Raw genomic sequence first — 17870 nt, forward strand, 5'->3', positions numbered from 1 at the left:
AATAGGGGTTAGGGTAGAATAAAAACCAAGAGTAGCTATTGCACACATTATTGATGATAACAACCCATGATTTTATGGTTTATAGGGTCATTTTGTGCAGCCATGCCATGCCATAATATCTACATCAAAATGATTGAGCCAAGATGAATCTTGTATCAAGACAGCCTTATCAAAGTGCCCTGCTTCTCGCATTGAACTGTATATTCTCTCTGTCCTTACAACACCCAGAAAGTCCTGTAAGAGATTTCCAGAAACTCCTAAGAGGTCTTTGTGCCACAGTTTGAAAAATGTTGGGTGAGATGCTCTTAAAGTGTCTCTCAGCTATAACATTCAATAAATGTGTGTAGATGTGGATGTGCTTAATAGGCAGTCATAAAATAACACAATACAACAGTTATTGGAATGGATACCCATAAACCAGTAAATGCCTGCCAGCAATCAGATGACTAGTAGTTTCTGCCTCTATTGATACTTGTGATTGCAACTTAATGATGTTTTTACTTAACTGATGGCAGCTGTCTCCATGAGAAGCTATTAGCACATTAGGTCTTTATTAAGACTGGCAAAGTAATAAATAATGTTTGTGACTTCTCCTTTGTTCACAAGGTTAATTGTTGTTTAATAATATTCCCGTGATGTGTTAAGAGCTCCCAAGGAATTATGTATGTAAACCACTTAGCTAAAAAAAGAAGTCTTAACAATCTACTAATTTTCAAGTTGTTGATAGACTTGAGACATACCTGGTGGTAAAGTACTGGGTATTATCACGATCACCCAGGATTTTTCATTTATTCTAAATTTTTGTTTAAATCAACAAATATTTATCTAGCAAAATACTAAGCTGCAAACTCTGGGAGGTACAAAGAAATATAAGAAACCACCAATGTTCTCAAGAAATGTTTGATGTGGTCGAGGAAGAAACTATACACATGATAAGTCCATTATTCAAATGAGCTATAGTCAGAGTATACAAAGAGAAAATTAGTTCAGCTTGTCTATAATATATAATCTTTTTATACATTGCTGGATTTTGGTGTGCTAAAATTTGTTTAGAAAAATTTTTAAGTCTGTGCCATTTGTTTAAGCCACTGTTATCTGGTTACTTTGCTACTCACTGCCAAACAAATCCTAACTTACCTATGTGTGCTGCCTTAGATTCCACTCTCCTCTAAACAGGAAAGAAACTGAGAGATAATTAATTTTTATCTCTCTATCCTACCAAAGAGGAGGGCAGAGCCCAAAGAGATGAAGGGATTGGCCCAGATAATGTGGTGGCAGCAAAGCCTGGACCAACCAGGACTCAGGTCACCCAATTGCTCATTCCCTGAGGCCTTAAAAAATGGTCTCCGCTGTGCCAGTTCTGCCCTTCACAGTTTGCCCAGTTTGGACATATCATCTCAAATCTCAGCACACAAATTAGACACACAGGCAGAAAGGAGAGAAATATGGTGATAGTGTTGCTTGATGGTAGTGGTAAAAGCAGTGGTGATGATGAATGAGAGGAAGGAGATGAGGATAAAACAGCAATTTAGTGAGAGCTTAAGATGGACTACGTGCTTTACAAACACATCTATTGTAACCTTTACAGTGTCTCTCCAAGGTAGTGACTAAAAGTATTCTAACTCGACAGGTGAGGAAACAGTGGCATTAAACCTCTGAGGTTGTGCAGTAAGTGGCTGCTAATGAATGTGAAATCCCAGACTGGGTTGACGTCAGAGCCCAGATGCTAAACCACAACACATGTATCACAATGGGCTACGTGACTTCTAGAGAAGCTGCCCAACCTAGGAAGGAGTCTGAGAGGGACCAAACAGGGTCATGGGATAGTCCTTCCGGGCGGTGGCTGAGAGAGCTCTGAGAAAAGCTGATTGCTAAAGCAGCCCCAAATGGCATTTCTGTGTTCTTGCCCTCTGTGGTACATTCAGTTACCAAGACAATCATCTCAAATAGGAATTCCAACGAAGCTCAGAGCAAGTTAATTAGCCGTGCTGCAGACACATTAAAACTCTGGGAGCAGTTACCATAGTAGGTAACCTTGCATGTTTTACAAAGTGTGGCGTTTTCATTTCAGCTCATGTTGAATAATGAATAATTTTCCCTGCCCCCTGCTAGACAGTGAACAATGAGAAGCGCTTTGGTAATTCAGTGATATTGAATAAATCTGATGGTAGAATATCCACATCTTTCCCTAGGCCACCATCCCCTTATTCTGTCTCTCCCTTTTCCCCTCTCCCTCCCCGACAAATCCTATCCCAGAACTTGAGAGAAGATGGCTGCTGAGGCAGCACCTGCCAGCCCTCCTGTGTGGGAATGTGGATGGGAGGGTATGGGAGGCTACCAGGCATTCCTGGCAACCCAGATGGGGTGGTACTACCCAGAAGTCTCTGTTCTGCCCATCCTGAACCCATCTTGCCTGTCCAAGGAAGCCAATTGCAACAGCCTGTGTAATTCTCCAGCACCTATGTTATCTGTCTTTTAAAAAGTTCTATGTTTAGTGGCTTTTAATTTTATTTCTCTCCACTGAATGTAAACACCATGATAGTAGAGACTTTGTTTTGGGGAGATGGAGCCTAGAAGAGTGCCGAGAACATAGGGGGAATGCAATAATATTAGCTAAATGGATGAATGAGTACCAGAAGCATTTGCCAGTAATGTCAATTTTACTGAAGATTTACTGGGGAGGCAGAGGAAAGAATGAAACCCCATCCCATGTAGCAAGACTTTACCCAGTTGCCTACTGGACATCTTTCTTCTGATGTACTTTACCCACCCAGCCTCCACAAATGCCCCTCAACTGTCCTAACAATCTAGGAGATACCTGCCATCAAAACAAAGCCCAGAGTTTGTATGCATGCTCCCCAACTCCATCTCAGAAATCAGTTCATCTAAAGACAAAACAATCCAACCATCAAGAGAGAACTGACTAAATAAATTATGGTACATTCATAAAACAGGATACTATGCAGCCATTACAAAGAGTTTGGCCAATGATAGACAGATAGATAGATAGAACAAATAATAACTAAGAAATATTATTTAATGAAAAAAGCAAGACATTGGACCACATGTATAGTATGATTATATATGTGAAAGAGAGAGAGAAATACATATATATTAATATTGACTTAATAGATCTTTGGAAAGACAAAAAAAGCCAATGGTTTTAGTCTGGAACAGAACTAAGAAATTATGTGGAAGGAGACTTTTTTAAGGGTTTTTTGGTACTGTTTTAAGTTTTAGTTTTTGGAGTGTTGTTTTTCGTGTTTTTTCTTTTGGAGTGTTTTAATTTTTTATGTACATCAAATAAACATAATTATAAACTAAAGGAAAGAAAGAGTACACTCTTGATTATTGAAATGAACTATATTCAGGGGATACAAAGAAAAAAACCGTTCAGCTTGTTTATAATATATAGTCTTCTTTATACATTCCTGGATTTAGTTTGCTAAAATTTGTTTAGAAAAATTTTTTAAGTCTATGCCATTTGTTTAAGCCACTGTTACTTGGTTATGTGGCCAAGGAGACCATCAATCAATTTCATCATGCCCCTGAAAGAATTCACCCAACCAAATAGGAATATCATGCTCTGGGAATGTCTGCTGAGAACATAGACTTGAATCTTCACTCTTCCATTCTCTGCAAGAATAAAGTCTTAACGTACATAATGCACCTGTTGGATCCCAAGGCCAAAGAAACTCATTGAACTGACAACTTATATGCATTTGCTTCAGAGATGCTATTTAAGTATAACTATGGGATTGGTCTACCCAGAACTTTTAGCTCCCTCAGCCATTCTTTCCATGGAAAATAATTTTTTAAATCAGAATAAATTAGCTTTGTGATAACAATAGAACATATGAGTGTTTAGAAACATGTTGTATTTATAAAAAAACAAAAAACAAAAAACTTTCCAATCACCTCAGCTTGGCTTTCTGGAATGTATTCCTCACTGAATTATTTATTATCTGCTGGTCTTTTTGCCTGTATCCAGCACTTGCTAATATGTCCTATACAGGTCAATTGTCCTATAAAGGTCTAATGTGTCCTATATAGTTCAATTGTTGGAGTAAGAGAGAAAACAAGAGCAAGGATTTTCTGGGGGGTTTTTTTGTGTGAACCCCATGAGGGAAATCCTACCTGCCCTTTGAAGGGTACTGTAAACTCTCTTAAGGGGTGAGGGTGTCGGCTCTTTGCCAGGGAGAACCCATGGCAGTTCACGACCACATTTAGTGGCTGAACAAACCATGCTCCAGAGCCACTGAGAGACAGTAGGGAATTAAGTCAGGATCTAAGAAACATTCAGTCTAGGCGATCTTCACCTCCCATGGATTCTTCCAATCCTATGTCTATGCCTATGCCAGTACCTACACCTATACCCATGCTTATACATATACCTCACCTGTACCAAGATATCTATACCCTTTCTCTTTGACTGAGTTAGACAAAGACTGAGTGAGACCGAGCATAGATAAGGAAAGGGAAGGCTGGTGAATTTCATTCTTGAAAGAAGAAGGGGAAACCCTTCTCTTAGTGATTCTGTACTTTTTGGTACCATCAAGGAGATCATGGTAGAAAGAGCAGTTCCTTTTTGATTATCAAGGAACAAACAGGATTGGATTTTATACTTTCAAGTCAGCTAAAGAGAGGGGCTGTGGCAAGGGTTGAAGAGCAAGCCCCGCACTATCAATCCTGGGTAAGTCAGATGATATTTCCAGTGCAAATGAAGATGATATAAGCATAGCAAAGAACCCTAGGTTCATATATTCATAACTTTCTGTTTTGCATCTTCCTGGAATTAAAGAAAAATTGCTAATGTGATCAGCAAATTCCTAGATCACTGACAATTGTAGAGGATAAATGAACACAGTGGCATTTTAATTTAGGGGCTGATTAGCTAATAAAAGAAGAGCCATTTAGAACTGGATGATCCATATTTCTAGCCTTAGAGTTTCACTCGTCTAATTTAAGGCCTTGACAACCACTTACAAATCACTGAAGACAGAGCCGATTTTAAACCCTTATCAGTCATTCACACCTAAATGTGAATTAATCTATTTTATATCTCCCCTTAGGAATAATTTTCAACAGGAGGAAGAGGAACAGAACATGGTCCCAAGTGTTTGAAGGAGTTGGAAAGGATACCACTATCAAATGGAGTAACTGGAAGAAAAAGATGGGGAGGACAGAATCAGCACCAAAGACAAATTTCAGTACTTTTCTTAAGGAGCAGAGCTCAAGCACAAGAGAGCTTTGTCACCTCAAGTGCCTCCATGATGTGTCCAGTGGCAGAGAACATGGTGGTTTCCTGACATCTTCTGATTCATATGTTATGTATAGAGGAGCCTCATCCAAGGGTATCTGTCAGCTGCCTGAGCTATGGTTGTTCTTGGACCATTCCTGTAACAAGCAGCAGAATAGCATAACCTTATTCTGAAGTTTCATAGGAACCATTCTCTGCTTAGAGGGTATCACCTCTGCCTGGCCATTCCATCTCCTTCTTAACCACAGCCATATGCACCTTGAACACCCTCATTATACAATAAACATATAACTCATAATGGCTTATGAATTCATCTGTGTGGTCTAGTATTGAAAACTTGAGAAATTTTAAACATGGCTTTATTAAGAAAGTTATTTGACTAGATTCTAGGTGGTTCCCATAGCCAGAGACCTAACACATAGGGAAAACTGAACCTCACTGTTGGGGGTTAAATTGTGTCCCCCACAATTCATATATTGAAGTCTTAACCCTAGTACTAGAATGTGGCTGCATTTAGAAACACTATTTGCAGATGATCAAGTTAAAATAAAGTCATTAGGGTGGGTCCTAAGCCAATATGACAGTCTCCTTATAAAAAGGACAAATTTGGACATAAACACACACACATGCACACAGGAAGAATGCCACATGAACATGAAGGTAGAGATCAGGGTGATATGTCTGCAAGCCAAGAAACAACAAAAATTACCAGCAAGCCATCAGAAGCTCAGGGAGAGACATGGAACAGATTATCCCTCAGAGCTCTCAGAAGAAGCCAACTCTGCCAACATCTTAATGTCAGACTTCTAACCACCAGAACTGTTTAAACTACCCAGTCTGTTGTACTTTGTTATAGCAGCCCAAGCAAACTTCAGTAATTACAGTAAACTTCAAAGCCATGGCTCAAGATCCCTTGGCTTAATGCTAATAGCTAAAAATGTCCCTTTCTCTACTTTGCCTAATATCCAGGAATCAGTCTTCCTGGATTCTGAGATGGGTCTTGAGTTTCCAATTGGGTATGGGGGTGGAGGTAGGTGGGGAACTGGTTTTAGTCTTGGTTCACTATTTGCATGACACTGAACAAGTTATTTTCAATCCCTATGTCACAATTACCTGATTGTCATATGAGGAGGTTAAATAAAATTCTGGCGGCAAATAGATTTCATCTCCTGTGTCTATTCTAAGTGACTTGTGGCAGCAACCTAGAGTATTGTCTTGACCACTTGATGTGGATCAATTCTCGGCATCCCTGAGCCTGACCCACCAGCTCTGCTCATCTCATCAGATGAGAATCAGGTAATTTAGCAAGTTATAGCCATCCCTTTCATATACTGTTCCAATGCCTCTAGGTAAGACTCTTCACAATCCTGTAGAGCAAGTACTTTAGCTTTGGGAATCACTCCTTGCCTTGCCATGCAGATGCCCTAAGTAGAAAGAGTACAATGAATGATCAGCAATGTCTGCTGCAAACATGAGATGGGGAATTTGCCCCTCCCTCATGTACTTGCCATTCTTGGACTACATGGTCTCTGAGACCTTCCAAATTTAAAAACCTTAAAATTTCTTTCTCCACTGATCTAGGGCTTCTTATTATCCCTCATCATCACTTTTAGTTGTTGCTGCTATTTTATGCTACTCTCTTGAACCATCTGTTCTTTATCTTTTTTCTCTCATATCTCTTTGCCAATTGTGATGGTTAATTTTGTGTGTCAACTTGACTGATTCTAAGGGAATGCCCAGATAGCTAGCAAAACATTATTTCTGGGTGTGTCTGTGAGAGTGTTTCTGGAAGAGGGTACCATTTGAATAGGTAAACTGAATAAAGTAGATTGCTTTCATCAGTGCAGGTGGGCATCATAATATAGAGGGCATGAGTAGAACAAAAAACAGAGGAAAAATAAATTTGCTCTCCGGTTGAGCCAAGACATCCATCTTCTCCTGTCCTTGGACATTGGTGCTTATTGTTCTCAGGCCTTTGGATTTCAACCAGGACTTACACCATTGGCTTTCCTGGTTCTCAGGGCTTTTGGCTCTAAATGAATCACACCACCAGAATTCTGGGTTCTTCAGCTTGCAGGAGGCAGATCATGGGATCTCTTGACTTCTGTAATCATGTAAGTCACTTTCTATAATAAATAGAAGATAGGTAGATAGATAGATGATAGATAGGTAGGTAGGTGGATAGATAGATAAGAGGACATATGTATATATCCAATTGATTTTGTTTCTCTGGAGAACCCTATGATACACCAACCTTTTTCTGCTCTCTTCTCTTGTGCTTTACAGCATTGGTGGTGACAGAATTATCTATTATAATCATTACCAGCCAATGAAAATGCACATTTCCTTCTAGCTGGATAAAATGACCAATCACAAGACCAAAGACAAGACATTGTGTATGACCTTTTCAACTTAAGCTCTTGGCTATTTTCCCTCAATGCTTATAGTAGTCTTTTTTTTTTTTTAAGTCTCCTAAGGGTTTATGGTAGTCCTGGAGGTTATGAGTGCTGGATGCTAATAAACTGGAGCAGTGTTGTGATATGACAGAAAGCCTTCAAACACTCAATAATTGACAAGACAAAGCCACAGACACAATTTCTGAAGAGGAAGCTATTGCATTACAGCAAACAAAGCCCTATCTTTACCTACAGCTTTCCATACATCATCCTGTTTGATCTTCACAATCTTGTGATGCAGGCAGCGCAAAAACTCTGTTATTCCCGCATTACATTTAGGGCTCAAAATCAGACTCAGTGACTTAATTGCATAGAATTAAAACATTTCAGGTTGTGTCATCTCACCAATCACGCAACAAATTATTTAATCTCACTCATAGGGATATTATCATATATGAGTAGATCCTCTTTAATAACCATCAAGATCCACCAAATAAATAGGGTTAAATTTGGCTGAGATTGCACTGATTAAAAACCACATTTAATGAGGCTTTAAACTATGTCCAAACAGCTTTTCCCCAAAGCAGCAGAATGGCTTCTTTCTGATGCATTCTCCCTTTTGAATGAACCAGTTTGCTATATAATTTCATGCCTCACTCAAAGCTCTGATTGCCTCATCAGGTGTGAATCAGATAAATTAAAGAAATATCTAAATTCATTTTGCACATGGTTCCAAGTTAATAGGCTCAGAGTGAGGGCCAGTGTTTTACTCCACATTTGTCCCACAAGAGTAATGGGCTTTGGGGTCACTGTTTTCCTTACTATGAACGCTCCTTTCACTATAGTCTAGATGCCATCAGTGTGTCTAGTAGTCAGACTCACCATAAATATACGAACACATGCCCAAGTGTTTCCACAGAGAAGCAACCAAGCTTTAATGTTTTCTAGGAAAGTGAGGAAATTCTAGTGTATCGTATGTTCTATATTACTGCCACTTTTTCCAATCCTTGAACCTGGACTTTCCTGAAATACTGGCAAATAGAAGCAACAGGTTCCCCTTTAGCCTAAATTTTCCTCTGAACCAGAGTCTAAAGAACGTTATACTGAGAGCTCAAAATAGAAAAGGCTTGCTGTGAAAAAGCACATATCTCTAGGAGGAGAAATCAGCATCTCCTCTGCCTCCTGGTACTGGTGTGGCATCCAGTGTTAGAGGAGTTCTGTGGGGGCGAGCAATGAAAACTCACCTCAGGAGGTGCAGCTGTGTCTAGGTTTAGAGCAAGAACTAAAGGTTTGCTCCCCGAAGAGCTAGTAAGTATTGGGAAGAAGTAGGAACACAACTATCCTTCTTTGCTCTTGACAGGTATTACCCAAGCCATTTGCCAAAAGGACAGAACACAGGTTTCAAATAAGTCTTTCAGGTTGAGATAGCATGGAGCTCATTACCAGATTAGAGATTGAAAGCCACCAGGGTGATGGCTGTGGGGTGTGCCTCCCAAAGTCCTGAATCACTCTTCCCAGGGCTGTCCACCCACACTGCTTCAGGAATATGGTCATCTGTCAAGTATCTCTGGTATATCTGCAAAGCTCAAATACTCAGGTAATTTTTAGGCCTTATTTTATCAGACTTTTCAACAGATATGTGATTATTCTCTACCTCTTTAAATCTTCTTTTTCCTGCTTCTCTGACACTACACTGTCATAAGTTTTCTCCAATCCCTCTGGCAACCTTCCCGTAGTGCTTCCCTCATACCTCCTGCTCTCACTTCCAAATGTTGGTGTTCCCAAAGTGCATTCCCAGTCCCTATTCTTTATTCTTTTCTCTATCCAGACTTCTTTTTAGGTGTCATATCCATTTCACCCTATTTAGTGGTATCTGCATATGACTGTTACCAAAATTTTTCTCCAGACATTCCTCTTCCAAACTTCTGGATTTGTTTACCTAGCTGCTTTTCTGTTATCTTACTGTGGATGTTTCAAAAGCATAACTGAAGCCTTGATTCAAAAAAGGTCTCACATGTGCCCCTATGAATCAGCACTCCTGTACCTTTTGGATAAATTCCTAGTAGCACTATTGCTGGTTCATAGGGTAGTTCTATTTTTAATTTTTTGAGGAACCTCCACACTGTTTTCCAGAGTGACTGCACCAGTTTGCATTCCCACCAACAGTGCAAGAGGGTTCCCTTTTCTCCACATCCTCACCAGCATCTGTTGTTTCCTAAGTTGTTAATTTTAGCCACTCTGACTGGTGTGAGGTAGTATCTCATTGTGGTTTTTGTTTGTATTTCCCTGATGATGAGTGAAGTTGAATATCTTTTCATGTGGCCATCCGGATGTTTTCTTTGGAAAAGTGTCTATTCATGTCTTCTGCCCATTTCTTCACTGGATTATTTGATTTTTGGGTGTTGAGTTTGGTAAGTTCTTTGTAGATCTTAAATACTAACCCTTTATCTGATATGTCATTTGCAAATATCTTCTCCCATTCCATCCGTTGGCTTTTAGTTTTGTTGATTGTCTCCTTTGCAGTGCAGAAGCTTTTTATCTTGATGAAGCCCCAATAGTTCATTTTTGCTTTTAATTCCCTTGCCTTTGGAGATGTGTTGAGCAAGAAATTGCTGTGGCTGAGGTCAAAGAGGTTGTTACCTGATTTCTCCTCTAGTTTTGATGGTTTCCTGTCTCACATTTAGATCTTTCCTCCGTTTTGAGTTTATTTTTGTGTATGGTGTAAGAAAGTGGTCTAGTTTATAGCAGCACTTTCAAATTATGGAAATAGCCAAATTATGGAAAGAGCCTAAATGTCCATCAACTGATGAATGGATAAAGAAGATGTGATTTATGTATATAATGGAATACTACTTGGCAATGAGAAAGAATGAAATCATGCCATTTGCAGTAACATGGATGGAACTGGAAGGTATTATTCTAAATGAGATAAGTCAGTCAGAGAAAGACAGATATCATATATTTTCACTCATGTGGATCTTGAGAAACTTAACAGAACACCATGGGGAAGGGAAAGGGGAAAATAGTTACAAACAGAGGGAGGGAGGCAAACAATAAGAAACTCTTAAATACAGAAGTAGCAGCCAAGATGGCAGAAGAGCATGGAATTTTTTTGTGTGTCTCGCATCCATGAAATACAGCCAGATCAATACTAAACCATCCTGCACAACTAGAAAACTGATTTGAGGATTAACACAACAATCTGCACAACCTGAACCACAGAATTCAGCAGGTACAAAGCGTGGAGAGATGAACTGGGAAGAGAGAAGCTGTGGAGGGCAGAGAGCTGTTTTTGCTTGTGGAGAGAGGATGGAGATGGGGGGGGGGTTGGAAGGGAAGTACAGGAAAAGCACCCCCCCCCCAAAAAAAAAAAAACACCTGGAGAGAAAGTAGAAAAGTGGAAACAGCCACAGGGACTGAACTAAAAAGGGATAAAGGAGAAAGGAGAGGGTTTAAATTCCATTAAGACTCTATAAACAGGGGGAACACAGAGTCTGAAACTCCACAGCATGATACCTGGTGGTGCTCTGGTGAGAAGGGCAAATCCCCAGGAGCAGAGTGAAATCTGGGTATCTTCAGCCACACAGGAAGAGGCGGTTCCCCTGCTGGGAGGACATCTGGTAGAGGCTGTGTGGCACCCCCCACAGGCAAAGGTCCCAGTGGACCCAGGAGAACAACCACATTCACTGGTGCTGGAACAAGGTCATTGAGGGTGAAGCCTGGTACCAAACGTGTGTTGTGATTTTCCATAATCCCTGAAATGTTGCTGCTACACGATCACATGAACTTTTTCTGGGGTGGGCTGGTACCCAGCTGCAGTCTCTGGGCATCGGCAGCAGCACAGTCACACTAACATTCCTGGGTGCAGCTGGCACCCAGCCACTGCTTGGTGAGACCATCCTGCAGAGGGGCAGAACAGGTCAAAGATGCAGTCCCTCAGAAATAAGAGGTCAGGAAAAGCAGCGGTATCTGAGATAAAACTCAGGAGGGAGGTGCTGCCTGAAGCTTGGTCACAGACAGTGTAAAAGTGGGGAATGGACAGAAGCCAAAGACAAAGGACAGGTGTGCGATTGCTGATCGGGGAGAACAGAGTTCCAATACTACAGACTAGGTAGCTGGGTGACGCCATTTTTACCACTCCCATGCATGCGCATAAGCACCTACCAGCGCCACAACAATCCACCCCAGTTGGCTAGCAGCGCCATCTAGTGGAGAACCAAGTCGTTACATTAAGCCCCGCCCAACTGGGCCAACCTCATTCTTCAAGAACACAAGTCTCACCGCCTGCTTAGTTTCTGGACTAGAAAGCACTTCATAGTCTGACTTCTAGGGGAAAACAAAGTAATATCAGTTGTATTTCAATCTGTTAGCTGGTCCACCTATTCAATTTTCTTTTTTTTCTTTTTCACTTCTTTTCTTTTTCTTGAATACAGAAAGAGAAAAAATCAGTTTTATTTTCACTTTTTATTAAAAATATTTTTCTTTAATTTTTTTTACTTTATTTTATTCTTTTGTGTTAATTTTTTCAAATTCTATTTTACTTTCATCATTTTATTTTAGTCTACTTCAGTGTATGCACTTTTTCAAATTTTTGAACGATTTCCTTTTTTTTTTTCTTTTTTCTCTTTTTCATTTCTTTTCTTTTTCTTGAATACAGAAAGAGAAAAACTTCATTTTTACTTTCAATTTCTATTAAAATTTTTTATTTTTTTCCTATATTTTTTACTTTTATGTAATTTTTTTCAAATTCTATTTTACTTTCATCATTTTATTTTAGTCTACTTCAGTATATTCACTTTTTCAAATTTTCAAGTGATTTCTTTTTCTTTTTTCTTCTTTTTTCTCTTTTTTGTTTCTTTTTCTTGAATACAGAAAGAGAAAAAATTCATTTTTATTTTTAATTTTTATTACAAATATTTTTATTTAATTGTTTTCTACTATATTCTTTACCTTTGTGTAAAATTTTTCAAGTTCTATTTTACTTCCATCATTTCATTTTAGTCTACTTCAGTGTATTCATTTTTTTCAAATTCTCAAATGATTTCCTTCCCCCCCCCCTTTTTTCTCTAATCTATCAAACCACTTTCAATACCCAGACGAAAACACACCTAGGATCTAGCATCATTTATTCAGTTTTGGGTGTGTGTGTGTGTGTGTGTGTGTGTGTGTTTAATTTTTTAATTTTAACATTTTATTAATTTTAATTTTTTTAATTTTAATTTTTCTGCCTCATTAATTCCTTTTCTCCCTTCAAAATGATGAAATGAAGGGATTCACCCCAAAAGAAAGAACACAGAGAAATGACAGCCAGGGATTTAATCAACACAGATACAAGCAAGTGTTTGAACCAGAATTTAGAATAACAATAATAAGAGTACTAGCTGAAGTCAAAAATAGACAGAATCCCTTTCTGTGGAGGTAAAAGAAGTAAAAACTAGTCAGGATGAAATAAAAAATGCTATAACTGAGCTGCAATCATGGATGGATGCCATGGAGGCAAGGATGGATGAGGCAGAACACAGAATCAGCAATATAGAGACAAACTTAAGGAGATATTGGAGCAGAAAAAAAGGGGGAGATTAAGGCAAAAGAGCATGATTTAAGAATTAGATAAATCAGTGACTCGTTAAAAAGGAATGACATCAGAATCATAGGGGTCCCAGAAGAGGAAGAGAGAGAAATAGGAGTAGAAGGGTTATGTGAGCAAATCATAGAAGAAAATTTTCCTAACCTGGGGAAAGACACAGACATCAAAATCCAGGAAGCACAGAGGACCCCCATTAGATTCAACAAAAACCAACCATCAATAAGGCACAACATAGTCAAATTCAGAAAATACTCAGGCAAGGAGAGAATCATGAAAGCAGCAAGGGAAAAAAAGTCCCTAACCTACAAGGGAACACAGATCAGGTTTGCAGCAGACCTATCCACAGAAACTTGGCAGGCCAAAAAGGAGTGGCAGGATGTATTCAATGTGCTGAATCAGGTTTGCAGCAGACCTATCCACAGAAACTTGACAGGCCAGAAAGGAGTGGCAGAATATATTAAATGTGCTGAATCATAAAAATATGCAGCTAAGAATTCTTTATCCAGCAAGTCTGTCATTCAAAATAGAAGGAGAGATTAAAAGTTTCCCAGACAAACAAAAACTAAAGGAGTTTGTGGCCACTAAACCAGCCCTGCAAGAAATTTTAAGGGGGATTCTCTGAGGGGAGAAAAGATGAAAATATAAATACATACATACCAAAAGCATGAAGATTAGAAAGGACCAGAGAACACCACCAGAAACTCTAACTCTACAAGCATCATAATGGCAATAAATTCATATCTTTCAGTACTCACTGTAAATGTCAATGGACTCAATGCTCCAATTAAAAGACATAGGGTAACAGAATGGGTAAGAAAACAAGATCAATCTATATGCTGTTTACAAGAGACCCACTTTAGACCTAAAGACACCTTCAGATTGAAAGTAAGGGGATGAAAAACCATCTATCATGCTAATGGTCAACAAAAGAAAGCCAGAATAGCCATACTTATATCAGACAATCTAGGCTTTAAAATAAAGACTGTATCAAGAGATGCAGAAGGGCATTATATCATAATCAAGGGGTCTAACCACCAAGAAGACCTAACAATTGTAAACATTTATGCACCAAATGTGAAAGCACCCAAATATATAAATCAAATAATCACAAACATAAAGAAACTCATTGATAGTAATACCATAATAATAGGAGACTTCAACACCCCACTCACAGCAATGAACAGATCATGTAATCAAAATATTAACAAGGAAACAATGGCTTTGAATGACACACTGGACCAGATGGACTTAACAGATATATTCATAACATTTCATCCGAAAGCAAAAAATATACATTCTTCTCCAACTCACATGGAATATTCTCCAGAATAGACCATATATTGGGATACAAATAAGCCCTCAGCAACTACAAAAAGTCGAGATCATACCATGCATATTTTCAGACCACAATGCTATGAAACTCGAAATCAACCACAAGAAAAAATTTGGAAAGGTAACAAATACTTGGAGACTAAAGAACATCCTACTAAAGAATGAATGGGCTAACCAAGAAGTTAAAGAGGAAATTAAAGACTTCATGGAAGTCAATGAAAATAATAACACCACAACCCAAAACCTCTGGGACACAGCAAAAGCAGTCATAAGAGGAAAGTATATAGCAATCCAGGCCTTCCTAAAGAAGGAAGAAAGATCTCAGATACACAACCTAACCTTATGCCTTAAAGAGCTGGAAAAAGAGCAGCAAATACAGCAGAAAACCAGCAGAAGACAAGACATAATAAAGATTAAAGCAGAAATTAATGCTATCAAAACCAAAAAAACACAGTAGAACAGATCAATGAAACCAGAAGCTGGTTCTTTGAAAGAATTAACAAATTGATAAACCACAAGCCAGTTTGATCAAAAAGAAAAAGGAAAGGACCCAAATAAATAAAATCAATCATGAAAGAGGAGAGATCACAACTGACACAGCAGAAATACAAACAATAATAAGAGAATATTATGAGCAATTATATACCACTAAAATAGGTAATCTGGAAGAAATGGACAAATTCCTAGAAACATATACACTACCAAAACTGAAACAGGAAGAAATAGAAAATTTTAACAGACCCATAAGCAGTAAAGAAATCAAATTAGTAATCAAAATCTCCCAAAAAAACAAGAGTCCAGGGCCAGATGGATTTCTGGGGGAATTCTGCCAACATTTAAGGAAGAGTTAACACCTATTCTCTTGAAGCTGTTCCAAAAAAAATAGAAATGGAAGGAAAACTTCCAAACTCTTTATATGAAGCCAGAATTACCTTCATTCCAACCAGACAGAGACCAGACTAAAAAGGAGAACTATAGACCAATTTCCCTGATGAACATGGATGCAAAAATCCTCAACAAGATATTAGCAAAAACCCTCAACAAGATATCCTCAAAGATATCCTCAAGATACACCCAAAAACAAATAATCCAGTGACAAAATGGGCAACAGATCCAGCAATACATTAAAAAAATTATTCACCATGACCAAGTGGGATTTATACCTGGGATGCAGGGCTGATTGAATATCTGCAAGACAATTAACATGATTCATCACATCAATAAAAGCAAGGACAAGAACCATATGATCCTCTCAATAGATGCAGAGAAAGCATTTGACAAAATACAGCATCCTTTCTTGATAAAAACCCTCAAGAAACTAAGGATAGAAGGAGCATACCTCAAGATCATAAAAGCCACATATGAAAGACCCAACGTTAATATCATCCTCAATGGGGAAAAACTGAGAGCTTTCCCCCTAAGGTCAGGAACAAGACAAGGATGTCCATTCCTGCCACTGTTATTCAACATAGTATTGGAAGTCTTAGCCTCAGCAATCAGACAACACAAAGAAATAAAAGGCATCCAAGTCTGCCAGGAGGAGGTCAAACTTTCACTCCTCACGGATGACATGATACTCTATATGGGAAACCCAAAAGATTCCACCAAAAAACTGCTAGAACTGATTTATGAATTAAGCAAAATTGCAGGATACAAAATGAATGCACAGAAATTGGTTGCATTTGTATACACCAACAATGAAGCAACAGAAAGAGAAATCAAGGAATTGATCCCATTTACAATTGTACCAAAAACCATAAAATACCCAGGAATAAATCTAACCAAAAAGGTGAAAAATCTATATACTGAAAACTATAGAAAGCTTATGAAAGAAATTGAAGAAGACACAAAAAAATGGAAAAAGATTCCATGCTTCTGGATAGGAAGAACAAATATTGTTAAAATGTCGGTACTACCCAAAGCAATCTGCATATTCAATGCAATTCCTATCAAAATAACACAAGCATTCTTCACAGAACTAGAACAAACAATCCTAAAATTTGTATGGAACCAGAAAAGACCCCAAATAGCCAAAGCAATATTTAAAAAGAAAACCAAAGCAGGAGGCATCACAATCCCGGACTTCAAGCTATACTATAAAGCTGTAATCATCAAGACAGTATGGTACTGGTACAAGAACAGACACTTGGATTAATTTAACAGAATAGAGAACCCAGAAATGGATGGCCAACTAATCTTTGACAAAGCAGGAAAGAATATCCAATGGAATAAAGGCTCTCTTCAGCAAGTGGTGCTGGGAAAACTGGACAGCGACATGCAGAAGAATGAACCAGGACCACTTTCTTACAACATACACAAATATAAACTCTAAATGGATGAGACCTAAATATAAGACAGGAAGCCACCAAAATCCTCAAGGAGAAAGCAGGCAAAAACCTCTTTGACCTTGTCCACAGCAACTTCTTACTCAACACATCTGCAGAGGCAAGGGAAACAAAAGCAAAAATGAACTACTGGGACCGCATCAAAAAAAAAACAAACAAACAAACAAACTTATGCACAGAGAAGGAAACAATCAACAAAACTAAAAGGCAACCGACAGAACAGGAGAAGATATTTGCAAATTATATATCAGACAAAGGGTTAGTACCCAAAATCTATAAAGAACTTATCAAACTCTACACCCAAAAACAAATAATCCAGTGATGAAATGGGCAAAAGACATGACCAGGCACTCTTCCAAAGAAGACATCCAGATGGCCAACCGACACATGAAAAAATTCTCAACATCACTCATCATCAGGGAAATACAAATCAAAACCACAATGAGATACTACCTCACACCTGTCAGAATGGCTAACATTAACAACTCAGGCAACAATAGATGTTGGCAAGGATGTGGAGAGAGAGGATCTCTTTTGCACTTCTGGTGAGAATGCAAACTGGTGCAGTCACTCTGGAAAACAGTATGGAGGTTCCTCAAAAAATTAAAAATAGAACTACCCTATAAGCCAGCAATTGTACTATTAGATATTTATCCAAGGGATACAGGTATACTGTTTTGAAAGGGCACCCCAACATTTGTTGGCTTGTTTTTTGGTTTGTTTGGCTGTCAACAATAGCCAAAGTATGGAAAGAGCCCAAATGTCCATTGATGGATGGATGGATAAAGAAGATGTAATATATGTGTACAATGGAGTAATACTCAGCTATAAAGGAATGAAATCTTGCTATTTGCAACTATATGGATGGAACTAAAGAGTATTATGCTAAGCAAAATTAGAGAAAGACAAATATCATGACTTCACTCATATGAGGACTTTAAGACACAGAA

The sequence above is a fragment of the Prionailurus viverrinus genome, chromosome B3, assembly GCF_022837055.1.
Source record: "Prionailurus viverrinus isolate Anna chromosome B3, UM_Priviv_1.0, whole genome shotgun sequence".
Taxonomy (NCBI): Eukaryota; Metazoa; Chordata; class Mammalia; order Carnivora; family Felidae; genus Prionailurus; species Prionailurus viverrinus.